This window comes from Hippopotamus amphibius, chromosome 11, assembly GCF_030028045.1.
Source record: "Hippopotamus amphibius kiboko isolate mHipAmp2 chromosome 11, mHipAmp2.hap2, whole genome shotgun sequence".
Lineage (NCBI taxonomy): Eukaryota > Metazoa > Chordata > Mammalia > Artiodactyla > Hippopotamidae > Hippopotamus > Hippopotamus amphibius.
This window is the reverse complement of record NC_080196.1, coordinates 105011912-105035626: the sequence shown is the minus strand read 5'-3', so window position 1 is coordinate 105035626 and position 23715 is coordinate 105011912. Positions and strand designations below refer to the sequence as shown.

Below are 23715 nucleotides of genomic sequence, written 5' to 3'. Positions count from 1 at the left end.
GCAACTAATAAATAAATAATGCAAAGAGAGGGGAGCATAGGAAGGAAAAGAGAGATACAAAGTGTGCTGCCATCCTTACTTGCTTGTGTACTTGCTTCTTTGGGGACCTCTGAGAGTCTTCAGTGGGATCTAGATGCAGCAGTGGAAGACAGAGATGATGAGTATGCACATTCAAAACTAACTGCAGGTGCAGGGAGGTGGGGAGGGGGGTTTAGAATGAAAAGGGGATGAGGGAGAGGATGAGTGACAGTAGACGCGCAAGACCAGCTGCAGCACTGGAGGATGTAGCTTGTCTCAGTAACCTCCGTCTTCTGAGTCTCCCCTCAGGAAGAGATGCCCACTGGAACCCCTGGAGGAGGTACTCCCTGAATGTCTGTGGAAAAGTGTATCTACGGGTTGCAAGGGGTGACTTGCAGCTGCCAGCATTTTCCTGCAAGACTTTGCCAGGACTTCCCTGGTGGTCCAGTGGTTAGGAATCTGCCTTCCAATGCAGGCGATGCAAGGCAACTAGGCCAACGTGCCACAACTAGAGAGCCCCCATGCCACAATTAAAGATCCCACATCTAAGACCTGACACAGCCAAATAAATTTAAAAAAATTTTAAAAAGACTTTACCAACCAGCTGTGATGAGTGCAATTAGTGGACAGTCTCCAGCTTTTGGTATCCATTGAAGTTTTTGAGCTAAGCCCTCCTCTTCCTGGTCAACCTCAGCCACTCACCGATCATGGTGGGTACTAAGTTTCCAGGGACACACCTAACAGTGTGATCTGAACCCTCGCTCTTGAGAGATCTGCACCTCTTGCTTCAGAGTCCAAGAGCTGTATTGTGAGTCTTCTCCTGAGAACTGCCATAAACCCTACATAGCCTCTTCTCCCAATACATGACAGTTCTAATAGCATAGGACTCCCAAATCATATGTGCTAAAAAATGGGCCTGCTTGCAATGCAGCCTGGACCTACTGTGGAGCCCTTTCCTAATTCAAGTCCTTGTCAAAGCTGGTGAGTTTTCATGTGGCCTTGGATACAGGCAGAAGCTTTATTCTTAGGTGTGAAGTATGTTGCCATTATAACAGAAGAAGCCTAAGATGGTATCATACTTCCTTCTTTGTGGAAAGGGAAGCTAAAGGCTGGGGAGATATCCCAGCATTCACCTGACCACTAGAACCCTAAAAACATTCCTACAGTGAATAGTCCCTAGATGTTTGTAGGGTGTATCCCAAGCTTCTGGGGCATGTATTTTTTTTTTTAATAAGGCCTCCTGGTTGCTACCCACACCTTAGTCACCCTGCTCAATCAAAAAGATGCTCTCAGGACTGCCCTGGTGGCATGAAGGTTAAGGATCTGCCTGGCAATGCATGGGATGCAAGTTCAATCCCTGGTCCAGGAAGATCCCACACACGGCAGAGCAATAAGCCCGTGCACCACAACTACTGAACCCATGTGCTGCAACTACTGAAGCCCGTGAGTCTAGAACTCCTGCTCCACAACAAGAGAAGCCACTGCACTGAGAAGCCCTGCACATCTTAACAAAGAGTAGCCCCTGCTCTCCTCAACTAGAGAAAGCCTGAGCACAGCACTGAAGACCCAACACAGCCAATAAATAAATAAATAAATATATTGAAAGAAAAGATGCTCTAAGTATAGTGAATCAATGCAGCGTCATCAGTGATACTCTGATAGTCATGATCTCTTCTGACAATATGCAAAGCTGGAGAATTAGGGTAATATCAGGCAAAACTGTGTCTATTTTTTCTGTTCCAGATGAGTGCAAACTCTTTCTACTTCTCTTTTATGATTGGAATAGGAAAAAATACATTTGCCGAATCAAGTGATCACAAACCATGGACCTGAAGCCATATTAATCTGTTCTAACAAATGTTCCACATGAAATGCTATCGCTGCAATTGTTCCTAGTACTTGGTTGAACTTTAGGTATATTACAGTCATCCTTCAGGGACCCATCCAAATTGTGCAGGGCCCAAATGACTAATTAAATTAAGACATAATGGAGGTCGTTATCTTCATCCTCCTTTCTTTTCAATGATACCTGGTCTGCAACGTAGCTGGAGGCTTTCCCTGATTGCTCCTCTTTACCATTCACAGGAGTAAATACCAATACATCTGTTGCAAGTCTAAACAGCTCTGTTTTAGCATGTGCATTCCACAGGACACAACTGACACAGTTGGCATAAAAGAGATTCAAGGCCATAGGCAGTAACATGGGACTCTGAGATTAGTTCACTCAGTCCCATGTGACTAGGAGAATCATCTCAAGTGGTACATGGAATGCTAACATCACACAAGGCAATATTACGTGTGGCAAATTCCTTGGGCTTGGTGTTTGGACCTTGAAAGGCTGACTCTTGGGTACCTAGTAATCATGAGTTAAACCAGTCCTCATAGGAATTGACTCAAAACTTTAAATCATCTGACTTCCCATAATATTCTGAATCCTGGATATTGGATTCATAAAATACAATATAGTCCTACTTTTTCTCCAAATAAACTCCAGGAAAGTTTCAAAGATAGTTATGGAATGATAAAGAGAAGGCATGCCAGACAATGTTTTATTTCTTGTACTGGGTGGTAAATTCATGGGTGTTATTATAAAGTATTAAGCTATATATCTATTTCCTATATTGTGTTAACTTTGTGTTACATTTAGAAATGATAATAAACTAAAAATGTGGAATGAAACAAAATGCATCTTTCTAAGGGTCCATGTATGATTCATGAAGATGGGTTATATATTTGCCCACCAGAAAATTCTCAGTATGTCCCCCAAACTAGAAATGACCCATACAAAACTGATATTTTAAAAAAGCATACATTTAGAAGCAGCAGTTAATGTCATTTTACAGTTTGAAAGCTCTACATAAAACAAATAGAAAACCAAGGAGAAAAACTTCAAATCTATGGGGAACTACAAACTGAGAAGCTTGATTTCCAAAAAATAATAATAATGAAAACATCTCATATTAGACTCTATGGGTAGAGCCAAAACAATTCTCAGAAATGAGTGGTCTGAAACACTAATGTCATTATGTATATGCATATATGCTAATAGCTTTAAATACTTTCCTATAAGAATACATGTATGATTCATCTGAAGCTGGAAAATGTTTAAGAAAGCTGTTAGAAAGCAGAAGTAAATAAGTAAATAAGAAGCAGAGATAGAAAAGATAATTAAGGAGTTAGAAAAACTGTAGACCATAAATGTAAATGTAAAAATGTGCCCATAGGCAAAAACCAGAAAAAGAGATAGATTTCCCAATTTCTAATCTGGAGACACAGGAATAAATTACAAACACATAAAATAAGAAACAGCAAGGGAGAAAAAACATTAAAATAGATGAAACTTTAAAAATAATAAATTTCAAATTTGCACATCTATTCTAATGCAATGAAAACCTGACTTAAACTTACCGAAACTAGCCTCTGATGAAATAGAAGAATCTAAATAAATCAATTTCCCTTTATGAAATAGGGGAGGTTTTCTAACATGTCCCAAAATACTAGGCTCAGACAGTTCCACAGGGAAAATTTTCCAAAACCTTAAATAAAAAGAATATTTCAAACTTAATTAAATTATTTCATAATGTACAATAGTTTTTCAAAAGTATAATTTCACTTATGTAAATATAAATACCAAAAAATTTAAAGTTTGGACCAAAAGAAGTCTCTAACCAGTCATACTTACAAACGTTGAGGAAACATCAAATATACTCACATAAATGTTGTTGCAGAACTCCTGAGAAAATATTTGCAAGCAAAATCCAATGTCATAATAAAAATATGATACATCAAACAAGTGAAATTATTTGTAAAAATGTACATATATTACAAAAACGGGAAACTGTTAATATAGTTAATTATTTCTTTTTTTAAGGGGAAATGCATTTTCACATATATGATGAGAACAGTGAATAATAGAGGAATGGATGAATGGAAACCTGTTTAACAAGTGTTAAACATCCCCAATGCACCGTCTTCCCTATATGGAAAATAGAAAACACATTCTTTGTATGATCAGGAATAAGAAGCCATATTATGAAGAAACAAGTAATTGATTATAACAAATGTTCCTTTGTTTGATTATAACAAATGTTCCTTTGGTTGATTATAACAAATGCTCCTTTTCAATTTTTGCGATCATTCCTTCCAGTGTAACATGTTGAAGACTCCCCACGCAATCACAGTGAAATCACAGTCTACTATTTAAAGGTTCTTTAGGTAAAGTGGATTTTTTCAACTCACTTATTCTTGATTCTGAATCATGATTCTCTGCGTTATGGGAGTCTGCATTTCAATTACCATGACTGTCATTCCTCTATTTTTTCTGTTAGAGACATATCCCTGGATTTCATATAAAGTCACACTAGATATTTTCTTCTGTTATATTTTCCACAGTACAGGGTCCTTTGCAAGTCCAGCAGGCTTTATAAGCCTCGTTTCCAGTATTTACATTCGCTATGGCAAATTAGATTATTGTACTTTATTCCCTCCTAGCATGGTACCGTGCAAGGTAAGATTTGTGCAGCGTATATTTCCCCATCCGTTGATGTTTGGCTCAGCAACAGGTTTTGTTTTGTTAGTGGACTTCGTAAAGTAATTACAATCATACTAGTTCAAAGCCAAGATTCCAGGAGGCTACTCATGTTTCTGCCTATTCTCTTGCACTTCTGTGACCCACCATGAGAAGTATAGAAGTACACTAACTAGCTACTGTACCAAAGATAATGTAGAGAAGGATGGAGCTGAGTGGAACTCAAAGCTTAAAGTTGAAGCCAACTGACTGTAGACCTGAAACAGAGCTTCTCCACCCAATCCACAGACAAATGAAACAGGAAGAACACTTTTAGTCTGTTTTATAACACCATGTTATTTTAGCAAAAACTGAGTAATGGAGTTGGGTAAGCAAGATGTCATATCGGTTCTTCAGATTAAAGGGAAATTTAGACAGGAATAACCTTTCTGGATGCAATTCTACTCTGAATGTGATAATGACTAGCTTAATGTCTATGTTGAAGATATATCAGAACTAGTTATTATTTGAGATATGGTAAGTCTCAGTGGCATAAGTCAAGTTGTAGGAAATATCATTTGAAAGAAGATTGTTCAAAAACACAATCATTTTGTCAATATGATTGGGTCATGTTCCCACAATTCTGTCCCCAGGGCTAGCAATTTTACTCACGCGATGATTATGCACTAACCAGGACTAACTTTCTTCTTGCCATTGTTAATGTTCTGCTATTTCAAGGGATCTTGGTTTGTTCAAAAACTAGATTATCCAGCAAAAAAGAAAAAAATGACCTTAGTCCCAAAGAGATGAACTGGTGAGAATAGGGGTGAAAAGTTGTTTGTTTTTTCTTCATAAGGGCTAGTTTGTCAGCAAAGATGCAACAATTGATTTGTTTTTTTAAATTGGAAATTATCCGGGTCAAGCTGAGAAGCATTCCTGAAAGATTTACAGTTGGATGTGATTTATTTGCTTGATTATTTTTCTAGCAAGGATTTCTGTATATTCTGATCAATTTCACATAGAAAATTCAATTCATGAGTACAGGGCAGTGTACATTTTTCTCAGTGAATGGACATCTTCAGAAGGGTAGATGGCCCAATTTAGTAAATTTGTACCTAGGAAGATTTTAGGGAACTCGTTAGGTTGAAATGATAAGGCAAAATGAAACTGCTAATGGCAGGCTGAGCAGGCTAACGTTCTTGGTACCTATTAGCTCTGTGCTATGATGTATGAAAAACTTTGGTTCTTGGCACTAGAGTATTTGGGTACTGGCCACCCAGAGTATTTGGTGCCAGTCGGCACATCACTTGACTAGAGGTATCTGTGTCTAGGAAAATAGAGCATTGGGAAAAAATTATAAGCAGCAAGAAGCTGTTAAACAAATACGTTTATAAGGAGAGCTGATACAGCACAGAGAAAGAATTCAGCAAATTCCAATTTCATCAGGAAAGAACGAGTCTGCTGATTTGGAGCTCAGAGTCTCAAAGAAATATAGTTGAACAGAAAATCATTACTATTAGAAGAACCTTTTTAGTTTTGTTTTGTTTGTTTAATTCCATAACCCATCATTTCCTTGATATGTGTAAACGGGGCCCAGTTGGCAAGAAGTAGCTGATGGTCAAGATTAGCAAGGGGCCTGGGAATATTCTTCAGGTTACGTGATTTTACATTACACACAAGTTACACAAGAATCTGCAACATAGTTATGAGAGACGTAACTTAAGATGTCATCTAGAATGAGAATTGATGAGAATAACTGCTATTTATTCCTGCTTATGACTGTATACAGCTCAGATGAGTAGTTCCTGTTGGGAGTTTGCTCTCATACTCATTAGGGCAAAGGAGATTGCCTCAAGTTCCTAAATGGCACGTTCTTTACTGAACACTTATTTTATAATTTAATCTCTTATTTGTACTGTATCTGTACTCTGTCATAGTGGAAGGAATGAACAGGGTTGAATTCAGAAGATATTTGTGATTCCCTTACAAACTCTACATTGAAATGAGTGTCTATGTTGCTTTGTATAGAGATATGTTCCCTTTCTACAAAGAGCCTAGACAATTTCAGGGGGGTAGAGTGGACCTGAAAATAAATGCTATTTTTCACAACATAGTTAGCCTAGTGTCCACTTGCTGATACCTATTTTCCCACTGGAACAAGGAGCTCTGAGTTCTAGAAACACAAATGGAGGGGAGTATAAGATGGATTCTGATTTACACACTATTCTCAAAGTATTCAAACTTCACAAGTTGTTTTTTGTTTTTTTTCCAGAAGAACTTTTGGGAATGCTTGACAAAATTAATTAAAACACTGGGTTTTCTAGTGTCTTTATTGACTACTGTAGTATTAGGCACCAGGAGGAAAGAAAGCCCATGAACCATTTTCAGATTTATTGACTTTCTCATGTCTGACAGTTCCTTCCTTGATCCTGATGATCCCGCATTTTTTCTTTATAATTTAGGAATGCTAAATGGAGGGCCATCAATTTTGACTGTGTCTCTTCCCCATTTTTTTGACCGACCGCTTCCACAGTGATCAGTCATCCGTCTCAGTCTGTGCAGAATCTCTGCAGCTCAGCTCTGCTCAGGAAGGTGACTGAAAATTGCTTTTGAACTTAGGGGTGGAGGCCATGGACAAATGTGACCCTGAAGAGCATTTTCTGTGGCTCTGATTCCCAAATGGCATTCAAATATGTTAGTCATTTGCCCAAGGTCCTCACCTGCTCCTTCACCCTCGCTCAGTTTACAAATGTTTATTTTTGTTCAGTCTGACCTGGAGCAGGATGCAAAAACTGGAGCAGGATGCAAAAACTGCCTCTACCAATTTCTCTGAAACTGTCTTTACAAGTTCCTATTTTCTAGACCACCTGGTTTATCTACGCCATCCACCTGTGTGTGCAGTCAGCCTGTGCATGAAGTTTATGGTGTTCATCTGCCAGCAGTACAACCTGAATATCTGATTGAAGTCTTTCCAATCACATTTATAAGAGGAACAGGGATGGAGAACAAGCAAAGAATCACTGTGGCTGTTCCTTTTGAAGAGGAATCCGAAATGTGGCTTCTGACAGTTTTTATTTAAGTATTTCATGCCTGCTTGTAAAACTGTGGCTGAAACATGCCTGCGCTCTCATATGATACTGTGTGTTCATATCCACACTGAAACTAGAATCCCGGCTCCTATTTCTTAAAGAGTCTGTGTGTATGGGGATGAATCTGGAGTGGAATCCCATGACCAACCACACTGAAAGGTGGGATCGGAGGCTGTGCACATAGGGTTGAGACTTGGCTTAGTGTACAATTCTCCTGAAAGGTCTCAGGTTTGATTTTTAGTTTAAGATGTAAGAAAGATGGAGTAATTCTGGCTACTAGGTGCTAACAAGTGCATTTCAGGTATAAGAATGCCAGCATATTATTGTTTATGAATCTTTAACATCTGAGTATCTCATAGATGAAATGATCCAACCAAAGGCTTATACCCATGGCTCTCATAAAGCCTCAGAGTGAGTATGGTGACTTAAATCAAGTGCATCAATGAGGACAAACAACTGTTTTGTTTTCTTTTTATTATCCCAGGGATTACATTTTTTAAATTAATTTATTTATTTACTGGCTGCATTGGGTCTTTGTTGCTGTGTGTGGGCTTTGTTGCTGGCATGGGCTTTCTCTAGTTGTGGCAGGCAAGGGCTACTCTTCGTTGCAGTGCAGGGCTTATTGCAGTGGCTTCTCTTGTTGCAGAGCACAGGCTCTAGGTGCACAGACTTCAGTAGTTGTGGCACGTAGACTCAGTAGTTGTGGCTCGCAGGCTCAGTAGTTGTGGTGCACAGACTTAAGTTGCTCCACGGCATGTGGGATCTTCCCGGATGAGGGATCCAACACATGTCCCCTGCATTGGCAGGTGGATTCTTAACCACTGCACCACCAGGGAAGTCCCCAGGTATTACATTTTTTGTAGCATTTATATGTATCTTTTTCTATAGCTCCATGAGAACTCAGAAGGTATTGTAGAAAAAAAAAAGTCAATGCTACTTTTTAAAGATGGGAAGGCAGGCTTTATTCAGGGTCATTGCAATAGGTGTAGGGATCAGTGCAGAGGGTTTTACAGTGTGGGAAGGAGACAGGGATCAAACCAAGTAGAGCCTGGGCAAGTGGGAATTTATAGCCAAGGAGCAGAGTGGGAGTGAGTGGATAGAAAATTACTAGGAGGAAACATCCAGGGTAAGGGGGTTTCTGGTTATACTGACAGCAGTACTCTTGCTAAAACTGGATTTCACAAGGAAGTGCCCAGGTGGGCCTGGGAGAAGGTTCCAGGAGGCTGACTGAAGTTTGAAACTGTCGGTATTCCCTTCCACAGAACTGTAATGTCTTGAGATTTATTCTGCATTTATGTATTTTTTTTCATTTATATAGTTGTTCGTTATGGAAAATTAAATAATTTGAATTTCTTTTTTAAACTTGAAGTCATTTTCTGCAGAAAAAATATTTACTTTACACCCAAATACACTTTGATTGGCAGCACCTCATCATGGACTGATCCCTACTCTGGAGTTTTTCTACTTCCAGAGATAAGGGTTTGGAAACAATTACATAGTCACTTGATAGCTTACCAACCCTAAAAATAGCACTGAAATATGCTATTTCTCAGCGGCCCGTAAAAACTATTTTACTGTCCCTTGGAACTCTATTGTTTCAAGACTTCCCTGAGTAACTCTTTTGTTACAAGTGACTGAATGCACAAGACAAATAAACCAGGAAAATTTATAAACTTTTATTTAAAAGAGAATCACATGGCACTTTAGAAGTGGTACCCTACACTGAGGACCATCCATCAAAGTGGCAGCACGTCCTACCATGGCGTTCTCCTTAGCTTTCTTGAAGGTGTGCTTGAAGTTCCTAAAAAATGTTAATAATCCATTCTCACCAGCAGTGGACACTTACAATATGAGATCACAGACGAGTTAATTGTAGCGGCACAGCTGAAGAACCTACAGGGAATTCCCGATAATCCGGTGCTTAGGACTCCAAGCTCTCATTGCTGAGGGCCCAGGTTCCATCCCTAGTCAGGGAAATAAAAATCCTATAAGCAGAGCAATGTGGCAAACAAAACAAAACAAAACAAAACAAAAAACAAACACCTACATGTCCGTTTGACCTCTCTGAAATCTGGGTGTTTATTGCTACAGTATTGCCAAAAGAGCCAATCAATGGTCCAGCAGGAAATCTGTTCCCCTGGGTCCCAGCTGTATGACACATGACTGTGTGCAGCTGAACTTATAGCTTTAGATTTCATATAATATATACAATAAATTAATGATGAAAAACTGTCTGCAAAATCCATTCTTTCCATTATTTCATTGAAGAACAGTGAGCTTATTTGACTGGTTGCTCAAATAATTTTATATTGATCTTAACATGCATACTTTTCACAAATGTGCATGTCAGTAATTGAGAAATATCTCGCAATCAACAACTTACAATTATAATTATAATCCAATCTTGTATATGACATATAAGCACAAATTACGATGAATGGTAACATGGAGTTGATGAAATATGGCATACAAATAATTTTTAGATTATTGCACAAATTGGCAACTAAATGGACTTCAATATGCAATATACACTCTATTGGTCAGAAAATCCTAGAAATAGATGAAAGGAAACTTCTTGGGAATTCTGAACTTTTTCATGGAGTTTTACAGTCATCTCCGCTGCAGATACAGGGATCTTTCAGGTGCCTAGGTGTGCTCATGTTAGCAGTATATATTTTATTCCTGTATCACATACATGGGAAACTGTAAGTCATAAAGCCTGGGGTATCAATCATAATACCTATTAACATAAGCTTTTTGGGGACTGAATCATTCATCTTGGTAAACTAAATAAGCTTCCCCAAGATTTCAAACTAAATAAGCAGAAATAAGATTTTTGGATGGCAGAGATATGTCTTCCCTGCCATTGACAGAAGCATTTTAGAGACACATAAATTCAAGAAGTGTTTTTGTTTGCATAAGGACTTTAGCGCCCATGCTAGAGTGAAGAAAGGCCCTTGTTAGAAAAATCAGTGACTCACCTGATAAAATTCTGTATTTGTATCAATTTTCAGGAGAAGATGTGGGGAAAATTGTACCTACTATCACAGAAATATTGGGGCAGAAAAAAAGATTGTATCATGACTGTGTATAGGTAACATAACAGAATCCTCCAAGTTGTAAAATCAGTTTAGGCAAGGCTTTAGGTAGTTTCATCAAGGAATATAGCCTCTGATTAAAGCTGCAATATTAATAATACACAACTAAAACTAAAAACCCAAAACAAAACAACAACAACCACATAAGAAAGGTGTCATTATTCGTACATGTAATGGAACACTTGTCGGTAAAAAGAGAAAAATCAAGAACAATCTTTCAGAAAAATAATATAAAATATAACACATAATGTAAAAGAAAAATAGCACTATATATATATGTATATAGGTGTATGTATGTTACTTTATACTTCACATTATGATAATGTAGACTGAAACAGATCAGAACATGTCTTTCTTTTTGTCATAGATTCTTTAGTAGTTCTTTTCAATAACTGCCTGGATGCTATCCTCTCCTAGTGTTTTTTTGTTTTTAGGCGAATAGTTATATAATTTCATTCTCACTATTGTTCGATGGACTTATTTTTCCTTGCTTGCTTCTAACAATGTAGGGAGACTTCCAATTCTCATAAAATGCATGGACACAGCTAGGCTTAGCCCAGCCTCTCACTTAGGAGGTGCCCAGTGGCTGGTGCCCATGAATACAATGTGGATAGAAGTGAGTACAGGGTGGGTGTGGGGACTCCATGCTCTCCCTTCCCTCATCCACTGTCTAAATACAGAGGTTCCCAGGGGCAACCTCTATGGTCTCAGGGGTACCAGTGTGAAGGGAGCCAGAGTCTCTGATTCTAAGGAAAGCTGTGTGCTGAAACTTTGCATTGGAATTTATTATGGTCAAAAAGCAAAAGTTGATTTTATTAGGTTACTGAGACTTAGGAGTTATTTGGTGATATTAGTTTATCCCAACTAATACAAACAATAACATTTTAGGTAAGGCAAAAAGTGCTGTTGGTTTAAATGTTGGTACTTTGGAGGGAACATTTATTTTCTGACTGGCAATTTTTGAAGATTTTCTTGTTAATGTTGATTTTCTGATGTTACAAAGAAATGTGTCTAAGCCTAGACTAACTTTTGGGGTTTTTGATAAAGTGGCCTCTTTAAGCAGAATCAAAACAGGTATCTTTATTGACATTTGAACCACAACAACTCAGAAGATTACATGTGGTTGTTTTGCATAATTTTCTATGTAAATGCATAGTACTTGCTTCCCAAACCCACGAATATATATTGCAAGGGTACGAAAAAAAGTAACTATGTGAAGTGATAGATGTGATAATTAAGTTTATTGTGGTAATGTTATTAAAATATGTATATTATTATAAATTATCACACTGTACAACTTAAATATATACAATTTTTAATTTGTCAATTATACCGCAATAAAGCTGGGGGAAAAAAGACAATGCAAGAGTTTGCAGTCAAATAACTATGCTTTAACTTGAATGTTTTTATCTTTTCAGTTTTATTAAGTATAATTAACAAATAAAATAATATATTTAAAGTGTACAACATGATGATTTGATATATGTATTCATTGTGAAAGGATTCTCATCGATTTAATTAACACATCCACCTCATCACATATATACATTTTGTGTGTATGTCTGAGAACACAGGTTCTTCACTCTTAGCAAATGTCAATCACATAATACAGCATTATCAGCTATAGTCACCATGTTACATACAGATCAAACGTTATTTATCTTATAAGCGAAAGTTTTTACCTCTTCACCAGCTTCTCCCTGTTTCCCCAAACTTCCAGCCCATCATTCTATTCTCTGTTTCTATGAATTTGACTTTTTTTTTTCAGCTTCTTTATATAAGTAATATTATGCAGTATTCACTTTATCTGTCTGGCTTATTTTACTTAGCATAATGCCTTTCAGGTTCATCCATGTTTTTGCGGATGACAAGATTTCCTTCTTTTTCTAAGGCTAAATAATATTTTAGAGACAATTTTTTTCAACATCTATCCAAACAAGAGAAAGGACAAAAAATGTCTTTGGACACTGTGTATGCTTGCAGCATAAAAAGATAATACTTCAGTTTGTGTCTTTCCCAAGTCTGGCTTTGGAAGCTAGTGTTTAAACAATACTTCCCACCTATAATATAATTTAGAATTAAGAGCATTTTCAAGGTTTACAACTCGCATTTCATCATATAGGCTCTTCTTCCTACCTGCAGACTCTTTCCCTTTTCAGTCTACCTCTCCTGTTACTGTAAGAAATACTACTAATCTCTGTTTAATATCACATCAACATATGCTTTTTTAGTCACAGGTCTGTTTTTATGCCTTTGTTTTGATCCTGCAGTGTGTTCAGGATAATTTTCAGTTGTCTTAATTTAGTATAAAATACTCTTGATAATCTGGCTTTAGCATTGTATGCTGTTAACCCGTTAAAGTCACTTGCTTGGTTACCTGAAGCATGATTTGCTCTTTCGAAGGTTTGGTATATCTACCAAAATATACTGAAAACGTAAGGGCCAAGTGTTAAAAATGAACTATAGAACGTGATGCTTGAGAAAGCTCCAGGGATTCCAGGTTATAAGATTTTTTCATTCCTGGGATTTCACAATGAGGAGAATAAGAGAAAAAAAATGAACTAAGAAGGTTGGGAAGCACGTGTGGGAAGAATTTCAGTGAGGGACCAAAATTACTATATAAAAATATTCATATGTTTTAGAGATTTTTGTGATCTAAAGAGCCAATAAATCTATCCTGAAAATTGTTGTGTATTTTTCTGGTAATGCGTTGAATGAAAATTTACCTGTAATTATTTGAGGAAATTTTCTTCCTCCACATGCTTTGCCTTCACTGTAGAACCATGGATAGAAAACCAGGCTGCTGTACAGTACTGTATTTTTAAATCTTTGCCCATGCTGTAATAATAATTTAAACAGTACATATAAATAAATAGTTTATCTCTTCTACAGTGTGACCAGAGGTCAATCCATCATACATCTGAATGTCTGAGGTGTAAAATATCTTTGTTGCACATCCCATGTGCTTCTCCACTTGAATCAACCTGTTATAGCTGAACAACATGCAAAAACTAATTCTTTCAGAAAGACAGTCTAACAGATTTTAAGCCGAACTAATTGTAGTTCAGGTCAGATACCTACTGTTATCATTACAAGCAGTTCACAAGTGATCATAAAAGTCATTTTAGCTTTTTCAAAACATGTTTCTATTATTGTTTTCTACTCTAGTTAAATTTCTGACCATGAATAGGAGATATTAATACATACTTTCTTATCTTTAATACATTTTAGAGGCTTTACTGTACTAAAGTATATTTTTGCTGTTTTAAATGAAAACATACTTAATTTCTCCCACAGACTGTTTTTTTTCGGCAATCTTATTGTACCTTTGTCTACCTATCCTTGCTTCTAGAAACTCTTTGAGTTATACATTTTAATTTTATAATATGGACTTAGCTCAGTTTGAGGTTCCTAGAATAACTAGAACTTGAACACTTATTTACTGTTGGTTTACCAGTATACAAATTTTGATCACTGGGAAATAATTATAATATATTTTAAGCATTTCTCAAATAAATTATTTTTATTACTTCATAATATGTTCAATAACATACATGTTGAGTAAAATTAGGAATGTTGGTGGCATAAACATACTAATGGAGAAATAATGTTGGAAACAAAGAAATGAATAAGATATAATTGTTGACCTTTAGCAGGTTATAATCACATATGCAATAAAAGTGCAATAAGATGTTTTTAAGTGCCTTTAAAAGAATAACTTATAGTACGATGAAGCACACGTTCAAGATCATTGGAACCACATCCATTGTGTTGACATGAATATTTGTGGAAAATATAAAACAGATAAGAGGATGACAGATTAAGTTTGAGAAACTCTGTCATAAATTAAAAAACAAGCAAACTCAATTCCAGAAAACCACATTCCCTACTAGGTTCACTCTTTCTGTGAAACAAAAATTATCAATGTAATTATCTTTTTCATTGTTTTCTTTTCATTAATTCCTATTCACCCATTTTGAGTGGATTATTATGAAAAATGTCACATCTTTTTTCTTGTCATCAAAATAGAGTTTCAGAGGACACAAGATTTCTCTGCTCACCAAAGCCAAAAAACAAAAAACAAAAAAAAACAAAAAACCAAAACCAAAACATGCTAGACAAAATATATGGAGCAAAGATTTTTACGAAACTGGAAACAAGTCAGTGAGGTAGACCAATGCCTGAGACGAGGAACATGAGATATATATATATATATATATATATACCCCAGACTAAAGATTTATCTATGATTCTCCAGGCTAAAGCCTTAGGGAGTTTCCAGGATGGGACATGGAATGGGGACCCAGAGTAGAATGCTGGACTCCCTAAATTGAGCAGCTGGAGCTGAGAATTGAAGGAGACAAATGTAATTAGAGTTTGCAGGTTAAATTACCTAGAGAACAAAAATGCACAGAGAGAAGACTCCGGAGATATACAGAGGGCTACCTCAAGTTTTCAGCTGAATATGGAACAGCACCTACATGTAGTAACTACCCACTACTGAGAGAGGACTCACCCAAGAAGATTATTGGAAATATTGTCTGACATTTACTCAAACAGAGTTAGAAATAATACCTATTCCCACCTGTCAGACTGGAGAACCTCAAGCATTATGGGACACAGTATAAACTATACATAAGGCCCTTGCCTCAGTAGTGTGGAATAATTAGCCCCAGAATGAGCAGTGCTCTAAATCTGCCTAAATCTTTTTTTTTTCATTTATTTATTTATTATTTTTTGGGGGTACACCAAGTTCAATCATCTGTTTTTATACACATATCCCCATATTCCCTCCCTCCCTCGACTCCCCCCCAACCTCCCCGTCCCAGTGCTCTAAGGCATCATCCATCCTCGAGTTGAACTCCCTTTGTTATACAGCAACTTCCCACTGGCTATCTATTTTACAGTTGGTAGTATATATATGTCTATGCTACTCTCTCACTTCGTCTCAGCTTCCCCCTCACCTCACCGCCTTCCCAAACCTCGAGTTCTCCAGTCCATCCTCTGCATCTGCGTCCTTGTTCTTGTCTTGTCACTGAGCTCATCAGTACCATTTTTAGATTCCATATATATGAATTAGCATACAATATTTGTCTTTCTCTTTCTGACTTACTTCACTCTGTATGACAAACTCTAGGTCTATCCACCTCATCTAAATCTTAAAAAAAGAAAAGACCTGAAAAGATCAAGCTATTTTGAAGTAAGTTGACTGCATCCCAGAAAACAGCTCAATAATATTTGTGAATACCAAAAAATACGTAGGACTCACCAAGGTAAAACTTACAATATCTGACATCGAATTAAAATTATAAGGCAAGCAAAGCAAGAAAAAAAACAAAAAGCTCATGCTGAGGAGGATAATAAATCAATTGAAACCATTCAAGAATTGACTCAGATTTTAGAATTAGCAGACAAGGGCGTTAAAATGTTTATTAAACATGTATTACAAAGTTACAAAGATATTTAGTACAGAAGGAATAGTCTATCTGAGAGAGTAAAACAATTAGACATTCAAGAGAAGAAAAAAAAAACCACTTCAATCCATACCTTGCACCATATGCACAATCTAAATTCTAATCAGAGACCTAACTACAAAATCTAATTCTATAAATACTCTAAAAAAAAAAATAGGAGAAAATGATTAAGACCCCGAGTTATGCAAATATTTTTTAGGTATGACACTAACAGCAATCACAATGACTGGCACCCAGTTTAAATTTACTAGAATATAAAATAGCACAATAAGAAACACCATAATTCAAATATAAAGTAATCAAAGTTAATCTAGAATGATTAGAATTGTTAGAATTAATGGTCATGGAAATTTAAAAGGGATAGAAATCAAACCTCTGAGATAAAAAATAAAATGTTTGAGATGAAAATTTCACCATGGAACCAATAGGAAATTTGATATTTTAATGAAGAAATCAAAATAAAAATTAGAAATTATTTTAAGTTGAAGGGAAAAAACACAATCTGCCAAATCTTGATATTAAAAAAGAAGAAATCCCCTATTTGATCCCAGCTTCCACCTTAATAAACTAGAAAAGAAAGAGAAAATTAAACCCAATTAAAATGGATAAAGAAAACAATAAGAATCAGAGCTAAATCAATGAATAGAAAACAGAAAAATTATACTTGACTGCTAGTTTAAAAAGTAGTTCTAAGTTAAATTTTTTAGAACATTAGAAACACATCTTTGTTATCTGTATTTTAGCATGCAGTTTTATACTTCATAATTCTGGTATCAAGCAGATTTCTGGTGAGCAGATAACCTTTTCTCTCTATCTACCTATCTATCCAACATCTCTCTATACCTTTGAAATTTAACTTTATGTTGGGTAAAATTTCAGAGAAAACTTTTCTTGCTATGTTTTTTCACTCATATTTCTCTAAAGTCAATAGTCAGACACATTTTTTGGCTTCAGGAAATCATCCTCACTTTTGACTTTGGAAATTTCTAAAAATATTTTGTTTTCTATTTTCTTTGTCTTTTCTGGAATTATTAAATGGATGCTAGAACTCTCTGATCTTCCATATTTTTTAAATTTTTACATAATGTTTTTTTAACATGTTATAATTTGTTCTCTGTTTTGAAAATATTCTCAACTTCTTGGACTTCATCTTTAAAAAGAATTATTTTAGCAATGATATGTAATTATCACGAACTCTCATTTTCTGATTGTTCCATTTCTAACCAACTGTTTTTCTTCTTCTAAACTAATATATTCATGAATGTCTCAGAAAATATACATTAGTGAAATTTTAAGCTCTGACAAAACAGGATGGAGATACCATCCTTCAATTATAGATTAGTGAATGAACTCATCAGGGTCAAATTGACTTGGCCATCTAGCCAAAGATAGAAAAGCTGTAACGTGTTTAGACAGTAGAAACAGACTTTGCCTAGAGAAAGGAAACAATCTCATGTTACTGATCAAAGAAGATCCAAAAGAAAGCAATACGCAAAAGCCTGAACCACATAGTCACCTTTGACCTATTGTTCCACCTGAATGTGAAACAATACCCTGAATGTTAACCTCCAGCTCCTTTCATCAGTCAGATTAGTTGCTCTCTGTTATCTTCTCCTGCAGGTCTGTAACGAAAGCATTACATAAATAAGTTGAACATTAACAGATAATTGAATAATGCAATTACATTCATTATTTTCTACAATTTGAAATGCTTTCTTTTACCTCTTAGGAAATAGTGTCCTCTGATTGTATTGTTTATATAGGGAGCGGCAACAGGCTTGCAAGTAATATAGTTGCTGATTTTTTCTGTATTATAAACATTGCCTGTGACACATTTTTGTACAGAGATATGTATCTGGAAGCTTTTATATGTTGCAAAAGAAAAAATCTTTACTATTATGAATGAAATATTTCTGAGAGAAAGGGCTGTGAGAAGACACATTAGAGCAGCTTGATAGTTTATTATGTGTAACTGCTCTGAGCATTTCATGAACATGTTTCAAATCTCTGTCAATGCATCCAGATAGGTAAGTGAATTTCAATTTTGGGGAGTAGTCACAAAGGAAAAGTTATTGAAACATCTCTATCAAGAAATGCAGTTCAACCTGTTCAAATAGGACCAGAAAAATATATGATTTCTACACCTAATGCTTGGTAAATGTGAGGGTGAGGACAATTTCCAGTCACCATATGATGCCAGTCACCATATGATGCTAACACCAATTGTTAAAAGGAATATTCACAATTGGCGTAGCAACCTGCAGTCGAATTGACTTATGGGACATAGAACACATGAACTTAGACGAGAACATATACATATGAATGGCTTCACTATTAAAAGAGAAAGTTATGTCTTGCATAACTTCTAGTTTAAATTTTACAGCTTGTGTGGTAAAGAGATGGAGCGATACTTTCCTTAGTAACCAATGAGTAACACAAGAATGAGGATTAAGGACCCCTGTCTCTCAAGGAGCTACCTAAAGTCTATATTAATGTAGGACTCACACACAGGAACTTCATTTTTCCTATAAAATATGGGATTGGTGTAACAAAATACAGTATAAATAATCTTGTGAATTGTGCTTTCTGTAACTCTAATTCATTAACTTGTGTACTATTTGATCCAAATTTTCAATCTGTAAATATATGACATTCCTTGAAAAATCAGTGAAACAGATATACTTTTTTTCTGATTACTCTTCCCATGGGCAGTTTCTTGTTCTAACACTAAATTGGATATGTTTATTTCTTCATTAGTGATGGTGTAATATTTTAGTAGGTTTTCATTAGAAAGTCAAACTTACAGGAAATAATTTCTGATGTACACTGAACCACACAAGTATTATGGCTTTATCAAATTTATTTTTCATGACATCATTAATAAAGACCAGCTTTCTCTTACAAAATTGTCATTATTTTTATGCTTTATATATATAATTTTTTATACTATAAATTTATATTATATAAGGAAATATATATTAAAATATATACAAAAATCCAGAAATGAATGTAATAGACTTTTGTGTTGCCATCAGCCAAATTACTAAACATTAATATTTTATCATATTCATTTCAACTATTTATTTTAAAGATATATGTCACTTGTGACATAGCAATCCTTAAACCCTTTTCCTTTCATTCCCTCCAACAAATCTAGGAATAATATGTATATTTTATTATGTAGAATTATTATTTTGTAATAGATTCTGGCATTGATAGTTTTTGGAATCTTACTGTATTTTCCTTTGGGGTCTTACATTAATTCCTTAATTTGTAAGACTTCCTTAATTAATAATATGAATAGATATGGCTCTTAATTTCACTTTTACTAAATTAGACTTCATTTTTGAATTAAATAGAATTTTTAATTCTACATTTGTGAGAATTATCTGAACAATTTTTACAAAAAGTTGCCTTTCCATTACAAATGTTCAAAGTCTCTTCTTGAATAAGTACCATTGTCCTTTGTCAAATGTAACAGATTTTTTTCATGGCCCCCTGGTGAATGTTTGGATTAGACAACTCTTCCTTCCAGCTGTTAATCCAACTCTGATGAAAACTCAAACCAAATTGACAACCTAATAGGTACAGAGATGGATGGTGAAATAAGTGATTTCTTCCTTTGAAAAAGTGACTGATGAAAAAATATAGGCTTCCTTTGGAGTTAAAGGAGAAATGATTTGGTGTTTTATTTCCCAAGGGTCAATATGTTACAGGCAATTTTTTTCCCCTTTGAGGAACTATATCCTATTTATGAATAATACCTTTTGAAACCCCAGTATTCATTTGATATAAAAAATAAAGGCAGCACATTTACAGAAAGGTTATGAGTGTGTCACAGAAATCTGCTGGCCTATATTCTATGCCTTTAAAATTGGCTCTAGTTGAATGAACATCACTTTTCCAAGTAAGAACTTTATCTCACACTACAAATGTGCTTAAGAGCTTATTACCAAGCATAATTCCCAATTCCCAGTTATATACTGAGCAGCAGAAAAGGCAGAGTCTAGTCACATTTAGTACCTTCATTTCCCCCAAACTTGAGGAATTCTAAACTTTGATAATTTTTCTCCTTTCTCCCCAGTGATACATGATGTATCATGGCCTACTTGACTACTTATGTATTTCTACTAAGCCTGGAAAAATGATTTTCCTAAAGCTATCAACACTGGAATATTCTGAGACATAAAGTAACATCTTTAACAAGCACTTATAACTTATAATTTAACATATTTTCCAAAAATTCTTTAGCAATTAGAGTTACATGAGAAATTATTTCCAAAAATTAATGTACATTTCTTCTGATATGAGATGCCTTTAATGTGATTATTTGGGCTTCCATATTTCTATCAGCCTATACTAAAATGTATTTTGTCAGTATAACAAAGTTTTTGTTTTATTTCTTGAGCAATAAAAGGTTGTTGCATGAATATATCATCAGATCAGGAAAAGGTTAAAAATAAAGTTAATCACATTTCAATTAAGAAGTATAACTCAATACCTAATTGAGGTTCAGAAGCAAAGAACAAAAGATATATTTAGGAAAAGCATTTTAGGCTTTTACTGTTTAAGTTGAACTGACAAACCTCAGCTCTTGTATAGGAAGGAACAAGATAAGGAAATCTGTGTGTGTGTGTTTGTGTATAATAAAGATATAATGTTAATTCAGTACCCAAGAAGGAGGACCCGGCAGAACAGAGTGGGTGGGAGGAGGTGGGGACAGGTGGGGAGATTCTTAGCAAGCCTATTAATCATTAAAAGAAAGATTTCACAGAGCTATTCATTATAAAAATCTACTCCAATCTACTCCAAAAATCTACTCCAAAATCTTCTTCCACTGTTCTTTCATGCCCCTTGGAGCACGTATTTTATTACTCTTCACATTGTATCATGGCTATCTATGGCTTAACATCACATTATTTCTGTTCACCATCAAAGCTTATATAAGGAATAGCCAAGTAAACAACTGCGTAAGGTGTCAGTCCTTAAGTTGTACCAAACAACTTCTGGAATGAATTTGAATTATTATCTCATCTAACTCATAAGTCGCCCCTTCTATAATTGTGAAACATACATTGATTCAGATCCTGTACTGTCTTTGAGAGGTCACACTAACACTACTATCTGTTTCATATTTTGCAACAAAGTGCTAATTAAAGGGTGTGGTTATAGGCAGGCCCACCAAAATTTAAATCTGTCAGTCAATTGTATGTAACAAGTGAATTCTAAGAGAAATCATCTCCGTGCAAGAATGAAAACCACAGTCAGACTGTTGACATTCCAGAAAGTGTTGACATCACTCAGGAGAGATGCACAGTTATTGTGAAGGACCCCAGAAAACTTCAATTAAAAAGTCTTCTTGGAAAGAAAAAGAGGCTCCGGGTCCACAAATGATGGGGAAATATAAAGGAACTGGCTATGGTTTTGATTATCCATGGTCATGTACAAGGTATGGCACTGGGCTTCCTTTATAAGATGAGCTCTGTGTGTGCTCACTTCCCATCAATATTGTTGTTCAGGACGATGGGTCTCTTGTTCAAATCTGAAATTTCTTGAATAAAAAAGAAATCCACAATGTTAGAATGACACCAGCCATCTCTTGTTCAGTGTCTCAGACCGCAAAAGATGAAGGAAACACATTGACATTGTGTCAAATTCAGATGCTTTGATTCAGCAAAACAGTAGTTAAAAAAAATTTGGATTGTATCTATAATTCTGGAAAAGGAACAGTTCAACAGGTTGATGAATAATATCTAAGAATTGTCCAGTTATGGAAAAAGCAAGAAGCCAGATGATTCTTAAGATCTATTTGTGATATTTTAAACATGCAGCAAAGCCCTGCATTAAAAGAAAAAAAAGGAATTGATGCTTGTTACAGCACTATTTATAAGAATGAATTATTATTTCATTTAAAACATATATATATACTTGTTCTTTCATCTATTCATCAAATAGTATTGAACACATAAGATTCTGGACACTATTCAACAAACGAAATGGCAGAAAACAAGATCTAGTACATGGACCTACCTGGAAGCAGACATATGAGGAGCCTATTAAATATTTGAGAACTTGGGAAGTATCCACACTGTCTTGGAGACATGCTCTGTCAGAAATGAAAGAAACTTCTCTGAGAGACAGTCTCCTGGTATGTGGGAGGGTGAGCCTACAGAGATGGGGAACTGCATCCAGCCTAGATAGTTGAGTTCCTCCCTTTGGCACATCAGGGAGGAGCCAGGGCCTGAGTTTTAGAGCATCTCAAGTGTGCACTTTACTAAAATGATAGTTGATATTCATAGAACAGAATAACCTAATAGAAGAAACCACAAGAAAAATGAGAACATAGCTACTATGAAAAATTAAACTGAATAACCCACATCACAGTAAAAAATGTCCAACATGTCAATTAAATATGTAAATAATCTCAATGAGATGAGCTGGGATATATGTTTACAGAAAAACTAACTAGAAATAGGTAGTTTGAAAACATAGATTGATATTAAAGATTCAGTTGATCATAAATATGCCTACAAAAAAGTAATGAAGAGCCATCAATTAGGTCACAGCAACAGAAAGGAGAAAAATACTAGAAAAGAGTAGAGACAATTTTGAAGTTATGGGAAAAATTAAACATCAACATCTGTAAAACAGGAGTTAAAACATAAATAGGTTAAACATTTAAAGAAATATACTGAGAGTGTATAAAAATTAAAAGAACTTTTTTCAGGGAAGAGTACTTTTATATAACTTATAAAATTGAACAAATGCAAGCATTGTATTAACCATGACTTTTGCATCTGTTTGATAATTAATGTTCATTTAACTATAAATCAAACATTTATTCCTTCATAGAAGCTATATTTCACAGTGCAAGAAATGGAATTACAGTGGAACAGATATAGCACATGCATATTCTGATTATTTTATGTATATAATTTTTTAAATATATGAACATATTCAACTTGATTTACACATTATCTAAAGTAAACTGATCAGATGTTAGAGGGAAAAACCCGTCTTTATTTTAGGAAGCATTTTTTTTTCAAATGGGTGCCAATTTGCTTTGAATGAGGAGATCACACTGTCAGACACATAGGCAGGAGTCTTCTGTTAGGCATATTCAGAAAGAAGAAAAATGATAAGAAGGATTTTTAAAACCTTCTGTGGATGGACTCCAACACTAGTATTGATGGAACCCTTTAAATTATGTTAAATTACATGTCATTTTGATACCAGAATTTCCTGGTGATAAATTTCAAGACGATTTTTGGTATAGAGTATGAAGCAGAAGGAAAGGCTTTATTTTTTGGGTTTTTGTTTTTAAAGAATGGTGCCCCATTGATCTAGTATAGGTTTCTTATATTTCTTTCAAAATTGTTCTGCAGTTTGTACCATACAATCTCTACACATATTTATTTTATTAGATTTATAATATTTTTCCTCTTGATGTTATTGTAAATGTTCTTCCTTTTTAAATTTTCAGTTTGTAATAGTCTATTGCTAGTTTCCAGCAACACAATAGATTTTGC

The 23715-nt window shown here is 35.2% G+C and overlaps 1 pseudogene; it reads left to right on the top strand.

The window, feature by feature from the left end:
* Window positions 1-239: 239 nt before the first annotated feature.
* LOC130830943 (60S ribosomal protein L9-like) lies at window positions 240-21936 on the top strand (annotated as a pseudogene).
* The last annotated feature ends 1779 nt before the right edge of the window (window positions 21937-23715 follow it).